The sequence below is a fragment of the Molossus molossus genome, unplaced genomic scaffold (assembly GCF_014108415.1).
Source record: "Molossus molossus isolate mMolMol1 unplaced genomic scaffold, mMolMol1.p scaffold_m16_p_7, whole genome shotgun sequence".
Classification (NCBI taxonomy): domain Eukaryota; kingdom Metazoa; phylum Chordata; class Mammalia; order Chiroptera; family Molossidae; genus Molossus; species Molossus molossus.
In genome coordinates, this window is record NW_023425401.1 from 37,649,715 (window position 1) to 37,673,208 (window position 23,494).

General features: G+C 36.6%; 1 protein-coding gene across 1 annotated transcript in view; it reads right to left on the bottom strand.

Annotated features, from left to right (window-relative positions):
- Positions 1–23,494, bottom strand: part of ZNF804B (zinc finger protein 804B) — a 568,493-nt gene that overhangs the window by 36,409 nt on the left and 508,590 nt on the right. The window lies entirely within an intron of this gene.

Genomic DNA, 23,494 nt, shown 5'->3' on the forward strand with positions numbered 1-23,494 from the left:
AACTTCTAGGTATACATGAAGAACATGAAATCATTATTTCAAAGACATATCTACACTCCCATGTTCACAATAGCCAACACCTGGAAACAAGCTAAATATCTATCAATGGATAAATGGATAAAGAAAATGAGATATATATACACAATGAAATATTATTCATCCATAAAATAGAAAGAAATCCTCCCATTTGTGACAACATGGATGGACCTTGAGTGCATTATGCAGAGTTATATAAGTCCGACAGAGAAAGACAAATACTGTATAGTTCCACTTATGTGTGGAATCTGAAAACATTGAACTAATAGAAAAATAGAGTAGAATGCTGATTGTTGGGTGCTGAGAGGAGGAAAATGGGGAAATGTTGGTTAAAGGGTACAAGCTTTCATTATAAGATGAATAAGTTCTGGGGATCTAATCGACAACATGACAATTATAGCATATAGGATAATACTATATTGCATACTTGAAAGTTGCTATAGAGTAGACCTTTAATGTTCTCACCATAACAATAACTAAAAGATAATTATGTGAGGTGAATGATGTGTTAACTAACGGTATTATTATAAACATTTCACAATGTATGTGTAGAAAATCATCACATTGTACACCTTAAAATTATACAATATTATGTCAGTTATATCTCAGTAAAGGTAGAAAAAAGATCAACAAAATTTTAACCTTAAAACAACAACAACATAAAAAAAAAAAGGAGCGCTTTATTGCAAATGAAAAACCAAATGTATTCCATTAGGGGCAAAATAATATGTTCTAGAGAACTGGTATTTGGGCAGTCTAACCTAAAAGTAGAGTAATGCATGAATAGTTGGTCAAATAGACCATCTTCCCCAAATAGCAATGATCTCAGTTAATATACAGTAATCAAACAGTATGGTTCTGGAATAAAAATAGACACATAAATAAAAACTGGAAATCAGATAATTATCCCAAATTAAGACTTGGGATAAGAATGTACAATGATCACAGTCTTTATAATTGGTAGATCATAAGCTTTGGATAGTGGAGAGTTGGAAAGAAGGGTTGAACGTTTATTACGAAATTTGAGACACCTAACTCTCTTATTAAGGTATATGTTTTCTTTGAAAATGGGTCATAAGGGAACTCAAGTCAAATCTATCATTTTCTTAAGTAGTTGCTTTAAAATTATCCCAATTCTTGCCCGGCTGGGTGTGGCTTGGTGGTTGAGCATCAGCCCATGCACCAAGAGGTCACTGGTTCGATTCCTGATCAGGGCACATGCCCAGGTTGTGGGCCAAATCCCCAGTGGGGGCCATGCAGGAAGCGGCCTACTCTCATGGATGTTTCTATCTCTCTCTCCCTCTCCCTTCCTCTCTCTCAAAAATTAATAAAGAAAAAAATACTTAAAAAAAAAGAAAATAAAAGTATACCAATTCTAAAATAAACCACTTGCTTTTATTTATTGGTTTGTTTTCATCTTTGATTAGTTTTACCTGTTCTAGAACTGGCAACTCTCATACACTGCTGGTAGGACTACAAAATGAAACAACCACTTGTACAAGATATTTCAAAGTAGCTTTGAATTGCTGTCTCCTTGTAACTCTGATTTTGCATATTAGCTGGAAATTTTCTCATCTTTAAGATTATCTTTCTCTGCAAATGTTTTGTGCTCCTATTTTGGTGTGAAATAATTTCTCTTCCTGAAGTAGTCAAAATAATCAGTCCTTTAATGGTACTCTTTCTTGTTTTCGTTATTGAAAATTTTTATAAAATTATATTTTTCTCACATTTTATTAGATTTTGTGAAGGATGGAAAAATGCAGATTCTATTAATGGTATGTAGCCCTGACAGTTTGCTAAGGTTAGAGCGTCGGCCCGCGGACCAGAGAGTCCCTGGTACGGTTCCCGCTAAGGGCACGTACCTCGGTTGCAGTTTGTCCCTGGCCCTGGTTGGGGTTTTGTGGGTGGCAGCCACTCGATGTGTCTCTCTCACATTGATATTACTCTCCCCCCGCCAAATAAAACAGCTTCCAAATAATTCAAAATTCCATCAACAGGAGAATAAATAAACAAATTATGACATAATATAGATAATTAATTCTACTTAGTAAGTATGAACAACTGATACCGGGAAGAACATGGATCCATTACAAAGTCATTAGGCTGAGTTCAAGTAGGCAAACTGCATAGCACATACTTTGTTTGTCTGCTCATAAGGAGAGCTGAGGGGAGGGAAATGTACTGTATTTTGATAGTAGTGCTGATTTCAGAAATATAGACATCTGTCAAAACTCATTAAAAGCATGTAGTTCACTGTATGGACATTTTACCTGGAAAAAAAAAAGAAAAGAACTAAACAAATAGGGGATAGGTTAGCAATATTTCAGATTTGAGGAGATTAAAGATACATAAGGAAATGTAATGTGTGATCTTAGATTGGATTCTGGACTCAGGAGACAATAGCTCAGAGAGACATTATTGATACAATTGATGAAATTTGAATAGGGAGATTAGTAAATAGTCTTATCTCAGTCTTAAATTTCCTGATTTTATAACTTTTCTATGTTTGCATAAGATAACGTCCTTACTCTTAACAAATGCACAGTAAAGCACTTAGAGTTAAAGGGGCATGAGATCTCCAACTTACTTTCAAGTGGTTAGAAACAAATTACATCTATATTTCCACAGAGAGAAGAAGAAAGACATATAAATAAAATATAAACAATTGGTGAATCTGGGATATATGAGAGTTCCTTGCATCATTCTTGTAAATTTGAAATTACTTTAAAACAAAAAATACCCCTCCCCCCAAAAGTGTAAAATTTGTCATTGAAATTTCAAACGTCTGTAGCATATATAAAATATGGTGGTATTCATTTGGGCCTAATCCTTTTCTGAAGCTATTTTACAATTTGCCTTTCATACATATGGCAGAATCTCAGACAAGCTTCTGTACACTGTGCTAAATCTTATGGTTGGGTTTCCAGAACCGATGCATGATTGAAGCAGACAATTTACTTTTGGAGAACAGTTTTCAAGGATGATGACTATAACTTAGTACAATTAATAGTAAGTGATTTTTATCTATTTAGATACCAAGGCCAGTTGCTCTGGGAACAACTTATAATCCCTAAAGAGAAAACATTTTATCAACATAAAGAAACACATGTATTTCAAATTTTATTACTCCAGGATAACATATGCTAATAATTGAACTTAGTAGGAGGCCATTAAAAATGAGTTAGAGAGAAGGGGAATTAGTATATTCCATTTGAAATTATGACTTGGTCAACCAGAGCACTTTTCCTTATACTAATTAAGATAGTACTAAAAGATTTAGATTTCATTAACATATTAACAACTTAAGAGCTATGTTAAGTGTATATTGCTTGGCCCTTAGCCCAATTCTGTGAACTTAGCTATTGGTAATGCAAAGCAATAAAAGCTACAAGTCATATTTGACTCTTAATTGATTTCTTAACAAAGTAAGTACCTAACAAATCAATGTTAAAATAGTTGAGACAGCCCAGCTGGTTGTGGCTCAGTAGATTGAGCATCATCTCATGGACTGAGAGGTCCTGTTCGATTCCAGGTCAGGGCACATACCTGGGTTGCAGGCTTGAACCCCAGTAGGGGACGCGCAGGAGGCAGCCAATCAATGTTTCTCTCTCACATCGATGTTTCTATTTCTCTCTCCCTTCCTTTCTCTCTAAAAATAATCAATAAAAACATACTTAAATACCTTGAGTAAGTATATCTTAAAATATATGTTTTGTTTTAGCTTGTGACTGCCATCAAGCATGAAGTTTCATAACACTGAAAAAAAAAATTGAAAGAAAAAGGTCAGGAAAAAGATAATGTAAATCCAGATAAACTGAGATGACATCAGTAGGTCCAGAGTATTGTTTGTTTTATCTTCAATAGTTTAATTTTACAATAGTAAGTGATTTATTTGACAAGAAAGTCTAGAGTATTCTAAAAGGCTAATTTTTATTATAAATAAGCAAAATATATCTTTTAAAACCTTGAGATTGATTAAAATTTACATACTGTTTTGTTCTGTTTTTATTTTCACCCAAGGATATTTTGGCATTTATCTTCTGATAGAGCGGGAGGGAGGGGGGGGAAGAGAGAGAGAAACATCAATGTGAGAGAGACACATCGAGTGGCTGCCACCCACAAAACCCCAACCAGGGCCAGGGACAAACTGCAACCGAGGTATGTGCCCTTAGCAGGAATCGAACCAGGGACTCTCTGGTCTGCGGGTCGACGCTCTAACCACTTAGCAAACTGTCAGGGCTACATACTGTTAATAGAATCTGCATTTTTCCATCCTTCTCAAAATCTAATAAAATGTGAGAAAAATATAATTTTATCAACATTTTCAATAACAAAAACAAGAAAGAGTACCATTAAGGGACTGATTATTTTGACTACTTCAGGAAGATGAGAAATTATTCCACACAAAAATAGGAGCACAAAACATTTGCAGAGAAAGATATTCTTAAAGATGAGAAAATTTCCAGCTAATATGCAAAATCAGAGTCACAAGGAGACAACAATTCAAAGAGTGAGCTTTGCATGCATTTTGAGCAACTGTGCTGTCCAGCATCTTGTACTGAACAATGAATGACAGTGATACTTGTTCCTGCATCAAGGATGGGGTATAAACACTGAGAGCAGAGGTGTGAAAATGAGCCCAGATAGTTCCTGGCTCTCAGGAGAATCAAGAAGCCCTTACCTCCCAGAATAAAAACTATCAGGATTCTCAGATAATATAACAGATTCTGATATCCTTGAACATTAATTACCAGAGGCAGGATAAGACCCGTTGAACTACCATTAACAGACCAGTGAGCAGGAATTTTCAAATAAAAAAAATTACATACTGCCAAGAATAGTCAAATAGTTGAGGAAAACTAGCGCCATGAAACTCTTCACACAGAATAACCTGAGGAAACTCTTCTCATTATCAAAATTAGTTGCTAGGCTACAATGGAGCAACATCATAAATGGTCTGCTGGAAAATGATTTTGAATCTCAAATTTTATACTTGGTTAAATTAGCATTCACTCGTGAGGGCAAAACACAAATATCTTCAAAGACATGTAGAATTGAAATCTAAAATAGACTTCTGGTTTCTGCTCAGAATGTAGAAATCTGGTAAGGGTACGTGCCTACCAACTATAAGAATAGGCTACAGTATCTCAGTAAAATTAATATTCTTTTACTTCATGTTCTGATTGGTTTTGTTAGCTGTATCTCTTAATGTGTTTGTTTTCTATGGATGCTGTAAACAAATCACCCCAAACTTGATGGCTTAAAACCACAGAACTGTATTCTCTCACAGTTCTGGCAGCAAGAAGGCAGAAATCAGTTTCACTTGGCTGAAATCAAGATGTTCGTAGGGTCAATTTCTCTCCACAGTGGCTAGGGAGAATGTGTTCTTTGCCTCTTTCAGCTCCTAGTGGCTGCCAGCCTTCCTTGGCTTATGGTCACATAGTTCCAATCTTTGCCACCATGGTGACACTGAAGAGGAAGCTCTACTCTGTGTTGTCCAATTTCCCTCTGCCTCCCCTTATAAGGATATATTGATTGCATTTGGGGTCAACCCTGACAATCCAGTATATTGTCTCCATCTCAAGAAAATTAACTTCATCACATCTGCAAAGAATTTTTATTTAAGTAAGGTATCAACTACAGGTTTCAGGGATTGGAGCCTAATGTTTTGGGGGACCATTATTCAGCCTGCTACACTTACCCTTTGATTTCTTCATTGTTTTGGCATCTCATTTTGAGGCTCACTTTGAGTGAAAAGTCTTTCTTTTTGTTGTTTTCTTCTTTATTTTTGTTAGCTCTCCCTTTTCATCACTTGTTAAGGTACCTGTCCCTGAGCTCTCTATCCTAGCTAGGGCTCATGGTGGCAATTAGCTTTCCTGTCCCATTATGATATTTGAAATATTGTAGGCACATGCACAATTTCTAGTCATAGTTTTGGTAGCCTCCCTGGCTGGAATCGTGTTAAAAGCAGGAGCCACAGGCCCTGACCGGTTTGGCTCAGCGGTTGGAGCATCGGCCTGTGGTCTGGAGAGACCCGGGTTCGGTTCCCGCTAAGGGCACGTACCTTGGTTGCAGTTTGTCCCCGGCCCTGGTTGGTCATGCGGGTAGCAGCCACTCGATGTGTCCCTTTCACGTCAATGTTTCTCTCTCTCTCTCTTCCTCTCTCTCACTCCCGTTCTATCTGAACAAAAAATGGAAAGATGTCCTCGAGTGAGGATAAAAAAAAAAAAGCAGGAGCCACAGTTTGAGGTTTGCCACTCTATAAGTTATATTTTCTGTCTCCCTTTTCTTTGTGTGTGGAAGCCCAACTCAGGGCCATATTTCAAGGAGAGAGTTTATCAAATGAATGGATTGCATTTATTGCCTTTTACTCTATTAATTGTGGAAATACTTTTTTTCTTGTTTTAGGATCTAGAAACTCTCAGGACAATATTTTGTGTTCCTGGTCTATTTATAATTGACAGAGGGGTTTATTTCATTTAGAATCCTGCTATGCAATTTGTTGTTGTTGTCTATGTTCAGATTGAATTTGGCTTTGCCATATGTTTGAAGCAGAGAGTGGTGTCATAATCTAGGCGTTCCATGTCATTTGGACCAGACATGGATTGTTTTTATTATCTTGCATTCTGGTTGTTTTTATTATCTTGCGTTCTTTTATTGTATTAATTAAAAAACAAAACTAAACTTAACATTATAAATTTTCAAAAGTTATCCTAAATTATCTTGGTAAAATACATTCATATTAATGTCAAACATATATACATATATATGTTTCCTTGGGTTTTCCACTGTAATTTAGCATTAGTGATGAATATTTAAAATGTTGTCAGCATTGGAAAAAATGCTGGGGAAAATCCAGTTCTCCAGAAGTTGCTAAGACTCTCACATACAATAATAAAAATATAGATGGTGTGTTTTTTTCTCCCCTAAGAGCCAAATAAAAGATTATTAACTAACAATTGAAACCCAAATTCATAATTATGTTGCTAAATTCTCACCATCAACCATGAAGTAAAAGCTGCAGATGGTCACAACATTTATATATTTGTTACATGACACTAATGGCTGACCAAAGGTTAGATGTGATCCCACACATATTAAAATGTAAGCATCTTGAAAAATTTTCATTTACATGTGTTTTTTTTATGTGGATCTTAGCATCAGATATGACTGATAAGCTAAATATACACACAGACACATAGGACTAAACTGAAAAAGTTAATTAAATTTGACAACCAAACAAAATTGTTTTAAATTATTTGAGTGTATATTTCTATGTGCTCATGCAAGCAAATTTAAGATATACATGCAACCCAAAACACACACATACATTAAAACTGATACATAAAATTTTTCAGAAAAAAACAACATAAATGCCTCTTTTGTGAAATAGACAATGCTATCGATGTTGTTCAGCATATTGATCTCATAAAAAGACTGTGAAGGGTATTGTAACACTCTTAGTCCCATACTAAGTACAAATATATAATAAAGTTTAAAAATAAGTTTCTCAAATATTTTAATAGCAGTTCATTAAAAATTAATGTAAATATAATCAAATGTCCAGGTAAGGAGGAGTTATGATTATAATCAAATATTTTTCCAAAGAACTTTAAGCTGAGCTATTATTACTCAGTTATTATTATATTAAATTTTTATTATTTAATAATAAAATATATTAATAATATTTGTATATTATTAAATTTGAATAATATTACTCAGTAATATTACTCAGTTATTAATAATTTAATTTTTATTATTTAATAATAAAATATATGCATATTTTTATTTATCTCAGAATATTCAAATTTATTATACTCAAAAACGAACATATACTTTGTTGTAAATTTGAGTTTTCTATTTTGTTTTCTTTTTTATTGAATTTACTGGGGTAACAAAATCATACAGGATTCAGGTGCACAATTCAACAACACATCATCTGTACACTGTATTGTGTTTTCACTACCCCAGTTTAAGTCTCCGTACATCACCATTTATGCCCCACACCCTCCTCCACCTACCCACACCCTCCCTTGCCTGGCAATCACCACACTGTTGTCTGTACTTTGTTGTAAATTTAAAATTTTTAGTGTTTGTGTTTTAGTGAATCTCCCCATAAAAACACAACAGAGTTTCTAGAAATTTTCATTCTAGACCAATATAAAATACAACCTCTATAATGTAGATGTGTGCATATTCAAAAAGTATTTTAAGTAAACTGACTACTGACACACCTGTACATTGAGTAATTTACACAAAGCTAATAGGTCACTTTTAGAATTTCTAGGTGCTAGAAATACATTAGTAATAGGAAAAAATAATCTCTTTTCTAATGGAGCTTACTTTCTTATAGGAGGAAGACAAAAATAAATTAATTAATAAGGAAAATGTATAGCATAATAGATGATAGAAACTGTAAAACATAATACAGTAAGAACAAGAGATACAAAATAACATAGGATTAGGTTGTAAATTTAAGAGGCAGTCATGAGAGGTCATATTGAGAAAGATACAATTGGATCAAGCTGTGTAGATATTGGGGCAAGAACATTCCAGGCAGAGAGAACTACAAGGGCCAGAGCCCTGAGGACAGAGTAACTGAAAAGGCTGATGTACCTAGAGAGCAAAGAATTAGAAGAAAGCAGGAGGAGGGGGCAAATCCTTTGACTTCTACTTTAAAACAGATGCAAGAGAGTTGGAGGGTTTTGATCCAATGATAAGAATGATTTGACTATTCTTTTGAAAGTAGACTAAGTGGGAGATGAACAAGAGCAGAAGCAGATCTATGGTTATAAAGCTATAATAGTTATTCCGACAAGACCAGAGTGGTAGCAAACCAGGTTGTAAGTAGTTGCTATATTTTTATAGTGCCAACATGTTTTCCTGATTTCAATAACAAAGAGAGCAAAAGAGAGAAGTCAAAGTTTTTGGCTTGAATACTGGAAAGCTGAACTTTATATGTTTTGAGAAAAGAAAGATTAAAGGAAAAGTATATCCTTTTGAGAAAAAAAAAAAATCAGGAGTAAGGTTTTTTGCCTCTTTTAAGGACATTTTAATTTTGAGACGTCTGTTAGAAATCCAAATGCAGATACCAGTCTGCTAATTCACATACAAGTCTAGACTCAGAAAAGAAGTTTATTCTAGACTAGAGCTACAAATTTGAAAGTTTTCTGTTCTCTGTCTCAATGAGGCCAAAAGAGATCATCAAGAGACTACACAAAAACAGAAGAGAAGGAGTCCACGTTTGAGCCTCAGGACATTCTAACATTTAGAGGTTGGAAGATAAGAAGGAATCCACAGTGAGACTGAAAAAGAGTGGTCAGGCCCGGCCAGTGTGGCTCCGTGGATTGAGCATCTTCCCACTGAATGAGAGGTCCTGGTTTGATTCCCAATCAGGGTACATGCCCAGGTGGTGGGCTCGATCCTCAGTAGGGGGCACTGCAGGAGGCAGCTGATTGATGTTTCTCTCTCATGTTGATATTTCTATTTCTCTCTCCCTTCCTCTCTAAAAAATCAACGAAAACATATTTTTTTTAAAAAAAAGAAAAACAGGAAAGGAAAAGAGTGGTCAGCTAAAATGGAGGAAAATCAAGGTAGGATCATCTCTTGAAAGGGACAATTGGGTATGTAAGTAGGTGAGAAGAAAGGAAATGCAAATAGTTGAGTTGATAGAAGGCCTTGGATGGATGTACTGCACAGACTTGTTCTATAACTGGAGGGAAGGCAAAACAGATGATCACAGAGGCAGGCAGATTTTGTGGTGTTGGGAGTTTAGGGAATTACTCTTCTAACTATATTTTGTCACTTAAATAAGAAAAATATCATCAGCTGAGAGTGAAAATTGAAAAGGTAGGATTGAAAATTTTAGTAGAGAGAAGATGGTGTAAAAAAAGTAATATATCAGAGTCGGGAAGTACATATAAAATAATGGATTTCTACTATGACTGCTCTTTATGACCAAGACATAGATTTGAAAGACTCTTTTTTTTTTGGAATACTAGGTGTAGAATGTGGTGACTGACTGGATAAAATTGGAAAATCTTTCATCATGATTAACATTTAACCTTACTGACATAAAAAATAACTGCCAAAAATATGTGAAGTCATTTTATAGTTTTCTCAGAGAGATATACATATTTTATTTTGTTTCTTCTTCAATGTTTTATTTGTTGAGAATACTAATGACTTAAGAAATAAGAATTAAATGGGAGTTCTGGGGAAAATTTAAATCTGTACAACTGCAATTGTATAAAACATTAAATATTGGAGCCTATAATATGTGCCGGATATAAAAGTGAGATTTCAAAAGGGGGGCTTTATGAATAGAAGAAATATTCCAGATATTGTAAATTAAGTTTCACTTATCTTTTTCAATTGCCAATTCCTTTATCATGTTATGGTTTACAAATAAAAAATTTCAAACTGAGCAAATTGATTGAGAGTTTCTGGCAGTAAATATTTATAAAATGGCTAAGTGTAAATACAATTCTAATATTGATTTAGAATCTGACCATCTTAAATAATTTTAAGTTGGAAATTTACTGTGATAAAATAAAACATTTTTAATCAATAACCTAATCAAAAATCTGCATTCACCTTTCATCTGTAATCCAGGAGAATCATTAGAAATTCTGGTGAAAGCATTCCTTGAAAGAAAGAAACTTAGTGTCTTGCTGTCATTAGACTTGGCACGGTTTCTATTTTGATGGCCCTGTTGTCTCATGTTGCCTCTTTGTAGTGAGTAGAATAAGGTCACTGCTTTTGTCTGTCCTTTGAAGATGAACTTTTCTTTTAAACTCTGGTTTTTGTAAAATATTCTCAAAATCACTTTTGGGGCTGTATAGTCTTACGGGTCACAGTGCTTAGGGTTGTTATAAACATTGATTTTTTTTTTAAATTACCTACATGTAAAAAGTTGTCTTTTAATCAATTAAAGCTTATTTTTTTCAGTATCACAAGAAAGGATTGTGTTATGTCTTAAAACCTGAAGCTACACAAATATTTGAACATTTATTTAATTGTATATGTTTTTCTGCTTCACAAAGAGAAAAAAAACATAAAGGTAGTAAAAATGAAATGTTTTTCCAAAAGTAGGGGTAGATAAACAGAATTGAGGTTGTGCTTTCCAATGTTCTAAGATAGTTAATTAAATGCTTGTTTTCTTTTCTTGATCTAATGGTGGGTGGTATATATATATTTTGTTTCTTAAAAATAAATAAATAAAAAGGTTTCCATCTACAAGTGTAAGAGAGGGAGTGGAATGAAGATAAAAGCAATTTTTCTTTTTACAACTCACAGATAGTTGCTGTGCTACAAATAAAGTTCAAGGGATCACTTATCTAAAGAGCCTGGTACAAACTAAATATATTGTCATTTTGTGAAATGTACTCCAAAATCATACTCTGAGAAGGATTTGTTGTGTTGAATCCTGCCTTCCATCTCCATTACCTTTATTTGAATGACCAGAACACCTCTCCAATAATTAATCCATAGATATGTCCATTGGATTTCTCGGCTTCTAGTCAGTTGTGTTTATGAAACAAGTTTACCACATTATGTATCTCTACGTAAGACACACTTTAATGAATATATTTTAATGAATTTTCAAAAAATACACACCCTTACATATGCCTATGAAATTCTCAGGGAATAGAGTCCACAGAGAAGGAGCGAGATGGAGGCACAGTCAGCTGGTGGAACAGTGAGAACACACAACATTTATTAACTTTGCTGTCATCTGGGCATGGTCCACGGCACCCCAAAACAATTACAATTGTAACAACAAAGATCACTGATCACAGATCATTAAAACAAATATGTATTAGAATAATGAAAAAGTTCGAGATGTTACAAGAATCACCCAAATATGACATAGAGACATGAAGTGAGCAAATACTATGGGGGAAAATGGCACAAATAAACTTGTTTGGTACAGTATTGCCGTAAACCTTCAACTTGTCAAAGGTGCAATATCTGTGAAGCATAATAAAGCAATGTGCAGTAACTTGAAGTACGCCTGTATGATGGTTTTTGTGTGTGCTTGTTGATAGGCAGTTGGAAATGCAGGTTTGTATTTCAGTATAATTTTCTGGGCAAAAGATACAGAATTTGCTCTTAATGTTATTTAGATATAATCAAAGCTACAGAAAAGTAAATCAAACACAAAGGGAGATTGCATATTGAAATAAAATAATAGCACTCTGGGGAACATGTATTTAATGAACCGATAAGAGAAGAGCAAAGAAAAGGAATTCAAAAGCTGTACAGTGAGAAACATATGCAGGATAGAGATGTATTATAGAGGCTAAGGAAGGAGACAGTGTTGAGAAAGGAACACTCCTAACTATGCCAAAGAAAATGCAATCAAGTACTATGATTTAAAATAAAAAACAGCCTTGACCCATGCACCAACAGGTTGCCAGTTTGATTCCCAGTCAAGGCATTTGTCCAGGTTGTGGGCCAAATACCCAGTGGGGGGCATGCAGGAGGCGGCCAGTTGATGTTCTCTCTCATCGATGTTTCTGTCTCTCTCTCACTCTCTCTCTAAAATCAATAAAGAAAAAATATTTTTAAAAAAAGAGTTTCTCATTTTAGGAAGCATGATGACCCTAATAAAATAGGAGGAAAACTTTCAGTAGCCATATGGGTCAAAAGCTCCACCACAGAAAGATAAGTAGCAAGAGCAAGCAAATGTTAGCAGCACATAGATGACCAAAAAGAGAGAGAGAGAGAGAGAAGGTCATCTGCAGAAAAAGGAATAATTAAATAGGAAACAATATAGGAAGGTTAAAAAAACCAAATATTTAGGATTCCTATTGCTTGCATATTCCTTCCTCTCTTCTTCTAATGAATAAATGTCCTTCTATTAGGAAATGACTGTATCTACTCCCATTCTGTTTGATTCTGCCAGTAGTTCTAACCAGTGGCACATTGATTGTCTCTGGACAACTTGAAGTCCCCTATTCTGAAGCCACTGGCTTGTAGGAAAAAAAACTGAAGCTAAATATAGCTATGCTGAGTCCTATGTGGAACCATATTTAGTAGAAGCAATTTGGCCAACACAGAGAAGAGTGAAGAGATAAAAGAAAGATGTTCTGAGCCCCTGGATACAGTCATGCCTAAGTCTAGCTCTATCTCTGGTCTTTGTGACCCAATAAATATCCACATATACTTGCATTAGTTTGATTTGTTATTTGCAACCACCAGAATCCTGACTATAGCTTGATGTCAAACAGCTACTATAAAGAAGGTACAATACCAAAAACAGAAATTACAATCGACAAAGTAAGCTCAGAGAGGAGGAGAAAGGGGATCCTATCACCAGCAGGTAGAAAGTGTATCCTTAAAAACAGTAGGGGTGAGGAGGGGGAGGCAAGATGGCTGAAGCCTAAGGAAGTTCGGTCCTCTTGCTCCAAACAGAAGACTGGACTTGAGGCTAAATTGCAGAGCATTCAACTTTAAAACCACCTGAAAATAGCTGCCTGGATATACTTCCAGCAGGGAGCATGGAGAGGAGACAAGACAAGAGAAGACACAAAGTGGCATTTCTTCTTTATTTTAAGAAGTTTTACCAGGAGAGATTCCAAAATGGCAACAAAGTGAATGGAAGCTACACAGACCATCTCCGAGGACCAAACTGGAATTACAACTAAAATAAAGACAAATTATCAGGAAAAAGCAAAAGAAAAGCAGCTTGGAGGACCATATAACCAGGGACACTGACTCAATCCTGGTAGGATTGTGGAGGCATGAGAGGGGGGCTAGGAACCCACAGACAGTAGCGGCCTTAGCTGTGAGCAGCACCCTTGGGGTTAAACTCCCCAGTGGCTCCACAGCACGGAGCCGGACAGAGAACTGAAATAGCAACAGCCACTCCCCTTGGGCTCCAACAGAGGGAGGGTGAACTGAACTGGAACTGTTTGGGGACAATCGGGATTTGGAGGGGGCTCAGAGCTTTTGCTGAGTAGTGGCCACAGAGGACTGTGGCTGTGGCCAATTTACTCTTTCCCAGGGCTCTGGAGAGAGTCAGTGACCCCTCCCTCAGATATTCAACCCCACCCTGTGGGTCATTGAAATGCAAACTGAGGCTCATTAACAATCAGCATCTGCCCCACCCTTGGGAAATCCCCTTACTCTGAACACCTGAGGAAGTTTTCATTCAACTGATAAACCAATGCTCTTCAAGTAACCTGGACTAATAGCCTCCAGGCAAAAAAAGCTAGAGGATAACTAAACTTTTCCTGGGCTCGCAACTCTACCCAGGAAAGTAAGACTTGAGAGTGGTGTATAATGTGGGTCCTCCCTGCCCATCCAACCCCAGTAGAGGGAGCCACAAATAGCAGAACACCAACAACCACAGGGAAAATTTGGCAGGCCCCAAAACACACTGAAATAGCCAAAATGGTGAAACAAAGAAACAAATCCCAAATGAAAGAAAAAGAGACCTCTACCGAAGATGAGATAAATGAAACACAGTTAAGCAAGTTAACAGAGCTAGAATTCAGAGCCATGATCTTGAGGAAGCTCAACAGCATGTGTAAGGACATGAGCACTATAAGTAAAGACATAGAAACATTTACCAGGCAAAAGATTTATGCGATCTGAAGAGAAACCAGAGTATGTAAATCTTTTGCCTTTTAAATATTTCTATGTCTTTACTTAAAGTGCTCATGTCCTTATACATGCTGTGAGCTACCTCAAGATCATGGCTCTGAATTCTAGCTCTGTTAACTTGCTTAACTGCGTTTTATTTATCTCATCTAAAATCAACCAGTTGGAAATTAAAAACCATCAAGAAGAAATGAAGCCCTGGCCGGTTTGGCTCAGCGGTTAGAGCGTCAGCCTGCGGTCCACAGAGACCCGGGTTCGGTTCCCGCTAAGGGCATGTACCTTGGCTGCAGTTTGTCCCCGGCCCTGGTTGGGTCATGTGGGTGGCGGCCACTCGATGTGTCCCTTTCACATCGATGTTTCTCTCTCTTCCTCTCTCTCCTTCCAGCTCTATCTGAGTAAAAAATGGAAAAATGTCCTAGGGTGAGGATAAAAAAAAAAAAAGAAAAGAACAAAGAAGAAATGAAGAATGACATAGCAGAAATGAACACATTGAAAGGACTAAACAGCAGAGTAGAGGAAGCTGAGGACTGGATCAGTGAATTAGAAAACAGGGTAGAAAAAAGTCAACCAATCAGAAAACCAAAAGGAAAAAACAAATAAAAAACAGGAAGACAGCTTAAGAGAACTGTGGGAGAACTGGAAACGTAATAATATTCATATCATAAGAGTCCCCAAAGAAGAAGAAAATGAGCAGGGGTTAGAGAATATATTCAAAGAATTGTGACAGAAAACTTTCCTAATTTGGTGAAGGAAGAAGGCATTCAAGTTCAAGAAGCACAGAGAGTCCCAAGTAAGAAGAACCCAAACAGGCCCACATCAAGACACATAGTAATCAAAAGGCCAAAAATTAAAGACAAAGAGAGAATCCTAAAAGCAACAAGACAGAAGCAACAGGTTACCTACAAAGGAACCCCATAAGGCTCTCAGCTTACTTCTCAACAGAAACACTATAGGCCAGAAGGGAATGGCATGAGGTAATCAAGGTCATGAAAAACAAGGATCTGAATTCAAGACTACTCTACCCAGCAAGGCTATCATTCAAAATAGGTCAAATAAAGAGCTTCCCAGACAAATAAAAGGCTAAGGGAATACAGTAGCAGCAAACCAGCACTGGAAGAAATGTTAAAAGGACTGCTGTAATTAGTAGAAAAAATAGGAAGAAAAATAGAACCACACTAAACAAAAATGGCAATAAATAAGTATATATCAATAATCACCTTAAATGTAAATAGATTTATTGCTTCAATAAAAAGACACAGAGTAGCTGATTGGATAAGAAAGCATGATCATCTATATGTTGTTTACAAGAGACCCACCTCACAACAAAAAGCTCACAGAGGCTGAAAGTAAAAGGATGGAAAAAAATATTCCAAGCAAATGGAAAGGGAAAAAAAAGCTGGGGTACCAATACTCATATCTGATAAAATAGATTTCAAAATGAAGGCCATAACTAGAGACAAAGAAGGCCACTACATAATATTGAAAGGATCTATCCAATAGGAAGATATAACCTTGGTTAACATATATGCACCCAATATAGAAGCACAAACATATATTAAAAATGTTTCGGGCCCTGGCCGGTTTGGCTCAGTGGTTAGAGCGTCTGCCTGCGGTCTGGAGAGACCCGGGTTTGGTTCCCGCTAAGGGCATGTACCTTGGTTGCAGTTTGTCCCCGGCCCTGGTTGGTCATGTGGGTGGCAGCCACTCGATGTGGACCTTTCACATCGATGTTTCCCTCTCTCTCTCTTCCTCTCTCTCCCTCCCACTCTGTCTGTACAAAAAATGGAAAAATGTCCTCAGATGAGGATAAAAATAAATAAATAAATAAAATAAAATAAAAAAATCTTTCGGACGACTTCAAAGGAGAAATCGACAGCAATACAATCATAGCAGGGGACTTCAACATCCCGCTGACATCCCAGGATAGATCCCCTAGACAAAAAATTACAAGGAAACACAGACTCTAAATGAAGCACTAGACCAAATGGATTTAATAGATATCTACAGAGAATTATACCCCAAAACTACAGAATTCACATTCTTCTCAAGTGCACATGGGACATTCTCAAAGATAGACCACATGTTAGGACACAAAGCAAGTCTGTACAAGTTCAAGAAATTGAAATCATATCAAGCATCTTCTCAGATCACATTGGCATGAAACTAGACATCAAAAGCAGCAAGAACATGCAAAGACATTGGAACAAATGGAGGGTAAATAGCATGTTTAAACAATGAATAGGTTACCATGGAGATCAAGGAAGAGATTAAAACTTCCTAAAAACCAATGAAAATGAACACACAACACAAAATCTATGAGATGGAGAGAAAGCGGTTCTGAGAGGGAAGTTCATAGCACTACAGGCCTACCTCAAGAAAGAAGAAAAATTTCTAACTCAATATCTAACTTCACAACATAAAGAGCTAGAAAGCAAACAAAAAGAAAACCCCAGAGCAAGTAGAAAGAAGGAACTAGTAAAGATCAGAGCAGAAATAAATGACATAGAGACCAAAAAAAAAAAAAAAACAATTCAAAGGATCAATGAAACAAAGAGCTGGATTTTTGAAAAGATAAACAAGATTGATGGACCCTTAGCTAGACTCACCAAGAAACAAAGAGAGAGAACCCAAATACACAAAGTCAGAAATGAAAGAGGAGAAATAACAACTGACAAAAGAGAAATACAAAGGATAGTTAATGAATACTATGAACAATTATATGGCAATAAATTAGACAATCTAAGCAAAATAGACATATTTCTAGAAACACACAGTCTCCCAAAACTGGTCCAGGAAGAGACAGAAAATTTTAACAGACCAATAACAACTAGGGAAATTGAAAATGTAATCAAGACTCTTACAGCAATCAAAAGCCGAGGCCTGGATGGCTTCACGGGGCAGTTTTACCAAAAATACAAAGAAGAACTAACACCCATTCTCCTAAAACTATTTCAGAAAATTCAAGAAGAAGGAAGACTTCCAAACTCATTTTATGAGGCCAGCATAATTCTATTTCCAAACTCAGAAAAAGACACTACAAAGAAAGAAAACTACAGGCCAATATCCCTCATGAATATAGATTCCAAAATCCTGATCAAAATACTAGCAAATCAGATCCAGCAATACATCAAAAAAATTATTTACCATGACCAAGTGGGATTCATCCCAGGGACGCAAGGCTGGTACAATATTTGCAAATCAATAAATGTGATACACCACATAAAAAAAAAAAAAGAAGAATAAAAACGAAATGATCATATCAATAGATGCTGATAAAGCATTCCGCAAAATCCAGCACCCATTTTTAATAAAAATACTCAGCAATGTGGGAATAGAGAAATCATATCTTGACATAATAAAGGCCATATATGAAAGACCTACAGCCATCATCATACTCAATGGGCAGAAACTAAAAGCATTTCCCTTAAGAACAAGAACAAGAACAAGACAGGGATGCCCACTTTCACCACTCTTATTTAACATATATTGGAGGTCTTAGCCACAGCAATCAGACAGGAAGAAAAAATAAATGAAATCCAAATTGGAAAGGAGAAAGTAAAACTGTTATTATTTGCAGATTACATGATATTTTACATAGAAAACCCTAAAGACTCCATCAAAAATCTACTAGATTTAATAAATGAGTTTGGCAAAGTAGCAGGATACAAAATTAATGTCAAGAAATCGACAGCATTCTTAAACACCAATGATGAACTCACAGAAGGAGAAACTAAAAAAATAATCCTTTTTATCATCACAGCAAAAAAAATTAAGATACCTAGGAATAAACTTAACCAAAGAAGGAAAGAATCTATTTGCAGAAAACTACAGGACATTGAAAAAATAAATAGAGGAAGATATTTAAAAAAGTGGAAGCACATACCTTCTTCCTGGATTGGAAGAATTAACATCATTAAAATGTCCATACTGCCCAGAGCAAGCTATAGATTCAATGCAATCCTCATCAAAATACCAATGACATACTTCACAGAACTAGATCAAATACTTCAAAAGTTCATATGGAACCAAAAAAGACCCCAAATAGCCACAGCAATCTTGAAAAAGAAGGACAAAGTAGGAGGGATCACAATACTGGATATCAGATTATACCACAAAGCTACTGTAATCAAAACAGCCTGGTACTGGCACAAGAACAGGAATATAGACCAGTGGAACAGAACAGAGAACCAGAAATGGACCCAAGACATTATGCTCAATTAATGTTTCACAAAGGAGGAAAGAGCATACAATGGAATAAAAACAGCCTCTTTAATAAATGGTGTTGGGAAAATTGGACAGCTACATACAAAAAAAAAAAATGAAACTAGACCATCAACTTACAAAATACATAAGAATAAACTCAAAATGAATAAAATACATAAATGTGACCTGTGAATTCATAAAAATCCTAGAAGAAAATGTAGGCAACAAAATTTCGGACATCATACGCAGAATTTTCATTGATACATCACCTAAGGCAACAGAAACAAAGGAGAAAATGAACACATGGGACTTCATCAAACTCAAAAGCTTCTGCACAGCAAAAGAAACAACCATCAGAATGGAAAGGCAACCCGCTCAATGGGAGAGCATAATTGCCAATGATACATCAGATAAGGGGTTAATTTTCAAAATATATAGAGTGTTCATACAACTCAACAAAAGGAAGACAAAGAACCCAATTAAAAAATGGGCAGAGGAGCTGAATAGACGCCTCTCCAAACAGGACATACAAATGGCCAAGAGACATATGGAGAAATGCTCAACATCACTAATCATCTGGGAGATGCAAATTAAAACAACAATGAGGTATCACCTCACACCTGTCAGAATGGCCACCATCAACAAATCATCAAACAACAAGTGTTGGCGAGGGTGTGGAGAAAAGGGGACTCTGGTACACTGCTGGAGGGAATGCAGACTGTTGCAGCCACTATGGAAAACACTATGGTGTTACCTCAAAAAATTAAAAATGGAACTGCTATTTTATCCAGTGATCCCACTTCTAGGAATATACCCTAAGAAGCCTGAAACACCAATCAGAAAGAATATATGTACCCCATTTTTATAGCAGCACTATTTACTATAGCTAAGATCTGGAAACAGCCCAAGTGTCCATCAGTAGACAAATGAATAACAAAGCAGTGGTACATATACACAATGCAGTACTATGCAGCTATAAGAAAGAAAGGTTTCTTATCCTTTGATACGACATGTAGAGACCTGGAGAGTATTTTTCTAAGCAAAACAAGACAAGTAGAGAAAAACAAATACCACATAATCTCACTTATTTGTGGAATATAATGAACATAACAGTCTGAGGAATTGGTTAGACCCAGAGACATGGAAGTAGGGTACAGATTGACAACCCTCAGAAGAGGGGTGGTGGGGGGTGGGAAGAGATAAACCATAGAACGTATATGCATGTACACATAGCCGATGGTCATGGACATCAAAGCCAGGTATGGGGTGGTGAGGATGGGGAGGAGTGTGTCAATGGGGGAAAAAAGGAGAAACATCTGTAACAAAAATAAATTAATAAAAAAATATTTTAAAAATAGGGGCATTTCATAAGCTGAAGGGATAAAAAAATTAAACAAAGTATCTATAGCAACAAAACAAAGAGAGTGAATTTAAGGATACAAAATAGGGTTTAAATCAAGATCTGAAGAATGTTAAATAACTTCATGGCCAAATCACTCCAAGCAGTCAACTCCTCAATTCTGTGAAAATTCCCTTCCAAATTAGTAATTTGCCCAATTTAGTAGCATATATTTATTCTTAATGATTCATAAGATATTGGCACTACGTAGTATATTGCAACTTTAGTAAAATTTTTTTGCACTGGCTACACCCCCCCCAAACACACACACACACACACACACACACACACACACACACTAGTTTCATTAATTTTTGAGCCTTTTCTTGCTGTTTATTTTACACTAGGGAAAACAAAATTTTTAAAAAGATAATATGCCACAGGGAAACTAGTTTTTACAACACCAATAATTTGGAACCAAATAGGAAATATAATGAGTAAGGATGTGTGGATAAAGTGACAGGTGGAGTACAAAGTCTGATTCTTCACATGAAAGCAGAGCTCACCCTGAAGCTGAAGGAGAGATCAATGTTAAGATAACATCTGTGGGAAGCTGATTCATGCAAGAGCGACATTAGAGTTATTTGGGCTATACTTGCCACTTTGGTTTAAAATATACAACTTTGCATTAGAGAAAAGAGTGTTGTAATCCTTAAATATACATCGTTCTAAATTGAAGGATCATTGATACATAGCCCTCCTACAGTTTTTGCTTAGGTTTATTTATTTACAGTCAATGCTTCTTGGAAATTTGGACATCTATATCATTTATAATATACATTAACATCTGGCAGTTTAGTCCCTCAGAGTTCTAAAATATAAATATTACCTTTGTCATGAAGAACTGTTTCTTTTCCCCTAGCAGTCTGAGGATGGGGAGAGAGAAAAGATAAACAAACCTTGGTGCTAAACTGCTAAAATTAGAAATGGCAACAGCAGGGGTATTCAGGGAGCTATGCTGGTGGTTTTTAGTGACAAGCAGGCAGGTTGCTCAGACGAGGAATAGAAATGGCCTTGTTTCAGAGGTCAGTGAGAACCCTGAATGACATCTTCAAGAATCTATTTGCAAACCTCAAATCTCCTGACAAATAGTGGGAGGAAAAAATCTAAACGTGGACAACAGCAGAGTATATCATCAATTACATGTACTCACGGCTGTAGGGAACCCATAACAGTATCACTTCTCCCATTAGCCAAGATATCTGCTGTGAAGTAGAGTGACCAGAGGTCTCCCCCTTGAAGGACTGCAATATGGGAACTGAGTCGGAGGCCCCAGTGACAATTAACAAGGCTGCACCCACCCAGGACTAGTTCTGTCTCTGCCGGGAACAGATGGTGGGAGACACCACAGACAGAAGGCCTATCACGCCTGTTACTCCTCTTTCTTAATTAAGGTAGAAAATAATCTGTATTTTCACAAAATGTTCCTATTTTCCTAGCATAATTATTGTTTAACATTGCATCATTTTTTTCTGTTTAATTACCCTATAAAAGTAGTTTAAAAAATTAACCTTAATGGAATAAACTTAAATGGAATAAAACAATAAATTCCATCAATACAAGCAAGGATAGGATTCAATTTTTTTATATTCTTTAAAACACAAACTCTTTACCTTGGTATGAATGGCCTTAACCAGTTAGGGTCTGACGTAAATTCTTCCATCTACTATGTCTGAACACAGCTTTAGCTCTATGCAAATTACGGTGTGAGCTCCCCCCGAGGGTCCTCGCCATGCCACCCACCCCTTTCTGAATGTGTTCCACTGCTTAAAACTTCCTTTTTGTGCCCTTTTATTTATTTGCTATGATAATTTATCACCAATCACAAACATACAAATACACGCTTGTCCTGTGACTTATAGTGTATAATCCTGGGAAATAAATCCAGGGCCAGAGACTGCTGCTGTCCCCTGTCCTTGCTATTTTGTCTGTCTGTCATCAATCAGAGCAGTCTTCCTTCTGACTCTGGAGGTGACCCCACTATCCTTCTCAACCCTATACTCAGGCAGCCCCAACAAATCAATAGCTCGTGGTGGTTAAGATCAAATCCATTATTTTTTTAGATTCAATTTTATATCCCACACAGCAGAATAAAATAATTACTTAATCAGGCAGTACAAAGATAGAAAAGGGCACACAGCATGATGCTGACAATACTGTGTCTGATTGTTTGACCGGAGGATGCGTTGACTGAAACAGGTAACACAGAGTAACAGGATAGAGATGGCAGGATGCCCAAGATAAATGCTGAAGTTTGATATGTCCTTGGAACGTCCTAGTATAAGTGTGTAGATGGCAGTTGTATGTTCAGAACTAAAACCCAAAACCAAGTTCTAAGTTAGGAGCTATATTTGGGAGTCCCCAGTATAAAAAAAAGAAGGAAAATTATGGGTATGGATGAGGTCACCTGAAGATCATATAATATGGGAAGAAGAGTAGGATAAAGGCAGAGCCTTTGATAATACTCCTGACATTGAAGGGGTGAGGGGGTAAAGAAGTCCCTATGTGAAATCAAGAAGGGGTGGTTAGTGAATCAAGGAACATGAAGAGCGATTACGTAGAGACTGAATCTCCATGACTGGGGCACTGGTCAGAGTCAAATGCCAAAGTGAGGTCAATTGAAATGAGAATCAAAAGTGTGTACAAGCTTTGGAAATGTGAAGGATGTTGGCATTGCCCGCTTTCCGTGGCACGTTGGAGAAACTGCATCAGGCTGAGTTATCTGATCCAGAAAGGACGGTGAGAGCAGTCTGCTCTCTCTGATGGGCTGTGCAGCAAAGGCAGAGTATAGGGCAGAAGTTGAAGGGTAATGTGTTCAACCTGAAGCAATTTTTAATTTGGAGGGGGCTTGGCTGTGTTTATATGTGACAAACATGTTTACAGATGAGGGCCGGTGAAGTCAGTAAAGCAGCGGCAGATTTGGGATAGGGTCAGTAACGGAAAGTTCACTTTGAACAGCTAACGGTTAATGGGAGGGAGATATGGATGTAGCTAAAGATGTGGTTGTAAGTGACAAGGAGGAAATTGAGGAAGCTTTGGTGCACCGGTCTTAATTTTCTGTGTTAGGTGGGAGGGAGGCAGTGTTTTCTGCTGACACGGGTACTGTGATAGCCCTGAAGAAGGACATCTGTAGGAGTTTCTAGGTCTTCCAAAACAGATGACCACAAAGGTACTGCCTTAAAAAACAGAAACATGTAGCCCTGGCCAGTTTGGCTCAGCGGTTAGAGTGTCGGCCTGCGGTCCGGA